The sequence below is a fragment of the Zalophus californianus genome, chromosome 5, assembly GCF_009762305.2.
Source record: "Zalophus californianus isolate mZalCal1 chromosome 5, mZalCal1.pri.v2, whole genome shotgun sequence".
In the NCBI taxonomy this organism is placed as follows: domain Eukaryota; kingdom Metazoa; phylum Chordata; class Mammalia; order Carnivora; family Otariidae; genus Zalophus; species Zalophus californianus.
In genome coordinates, this window is record NC_045599.1 from 78,949,038 (window position 1) to 78,951,135 (window position 2,098).

At 34.7% G+C, this 2,098-nt stretch overlaps 1 non-coding gene across 1 annotated transcript; it reads left to right on the top strand.

The window, feature by feature from the left end:
* The first annotated feature begins 848 nt into the window (after window positions 1-848).
* Window positions 849-953, top strand: LOC113930032. Its single transcript, XR_003522411.1, has one exon. It is a non-coding gene; the product is annotated as a U6 spliceosomal RNA (small nuclear RNA).
* The last annotated feature ends 1,145 nt before the right edge of the window (window positions 954-2,098 follow it).

Here is a 2,098-nt window from a genome sequence, read left to right on the forward strand (position 1 = left end):
ATAAAAGTATGCTGCCAAGCTGTAGTAGTCTTAGAAAGAAATGGGTGAGTACAGAAAACAGTCCCCCTATGTTTGTCTCATTAGAAAGAATCTACATGTTGCTATTTCAAAATTTATATCTCAGATCTTTTAACACTAGTATTCCCTAAGGAAGTACAATAGTGAAAAATAAGGAGTATTGGGCATTCATTAAATGCTGACTCTGTGGCACTGTGTTTTTTGCTTGCAATTCAAATATGAAACACATTTTCCTTGCCTTTAAGGGTAGTGTTTGGGAGTAAGCAGAAAAATAGACAAATAATTCTAATCCAACATAGTAATTGTTAAGTAGGTATGTAAGAAATGTACAAGAGCCTAAATACTTCTCTCTTAGTGCTTCCACTTATCCTATTTCATAACAGCTTATTTTTATTGCTTTAGAAGGTGTGCATATTACAACAAAGGTTATGATTTTCCTATGAGTTATTTTTCTTTTTGCAAACCAGCCATGAGTTTTAAACAATATTTAGGGACAAATGCCAAAAGGAATGTATCTTTATCCCATTTGGTAAAATTATATTGCCAACCTTTTCTCTTTGCCCTGGAGTTGAATAAAAATAGAATTAGCAGGTATTATACCCAGAGTTTTTTGGCTTGTGCACTCTATTCAACTAGCTGGAAAAATGAGTGTGTAAAGGTAAAATCCAGCTCACATTCCACATGCAGATCCAGGCACCTTGGCTTTGGTTCTTGTCCCTGAGCTTAGTTAAATTCAGGTAAAGATTCCTTATGGACTAATGACATCCCTAATTATAGGGCCTCCATTACTGGGCATGCTATAAGAAGTCTGCCTCTATAAAAGATTCCCAGTGCTTGCTTTGGCAGCACATACACAAAACTGGAATAATACAGAGAGATTGGCATGGTCCCTGTGCAAGAAGGACATGCAAAATTGTAGAAAATTCCATATTTTTACATCCCTTGTTCATGGGCAAGAAGTAATTTGTAAAAATGGCCATACTGCCCAAAGCCATCTACAGATTCAATACAATCTCCATCAAAATGTCAAAGGCATTCTTCACAGAAATTAAAAAAAAAATTCTAAAATTTGTATGGAACCAGAGAAGACTCTGAATAGTCAAAATAATCCTAACAAAAAAGAACAAAGCTGGAAGTATCACAGTTCCTGATTTCAAACTATATTACAAAGTCATAGTAATACAAACAGTAAGGTCCTGGCACAAAAATAAACACACAGACTAATAGAAAAGAACAGAAGCCCAGAATTAAATTCTAGCATATATGGTCAATTAATATGCACTAAGGGAGCCAATGAGGAAAGGATAATCTCCTTGACAAATGGTGCTGAGAAACACACACAGAACAATGAAATTGGACCCCTATCTCACACCGCTCACAAACATTAACATGAGATGGATCAAAAATATAAACAAAAGAATTGATACCATAAAACTCCTAGGAGAAAACATAAGAAGCTCATCAGTATTGGTCTTGGCAGTGATTTTTTTGGTAATGATGCCAAAAGTACAAACAATGAAAGCAAAAGTCAACAAATGGGAATACACCAAACTCAAAAACTTCTGCACAGAAAAAGAAACAAAATGAAAAGACAACCTACAGAATAGAAGAAAAATTTCCCAAATGATATATTGGATAAGGGGTTAATGTCCAAAATATATAGCAAATGCACAGAACTTAATGATAAAAAGTATCTGATTTAAAAATTGACAGAATAACCAAGACATTTTTCCAAAGAGGACATCAAAAAGTTCAACAGGCACATGAACCGATGCTCAACATCACTAATTACCAGGGAAATGCCAATCAAAACCACAATGAGATTTTCACCTCATACCTGTTAGACTGTCTATCATCAAGACGTCAAGAACAACAGGTGGTGGTGAGGATATGGTGAAAAGCAACCCTTATATGCTGTTGGTGGGAATGTAAATTGATCTAAACACCATGGAAACCAATATGCACATTCTTCAAAAAATTAAAAATATAGGTCTACCATATGATCTGGCTAATCCACTTTTGGGTATGTAGCCAAAGAAAATGAAAATAGAATTTCAAAGAGATATATGTACTCCCATGT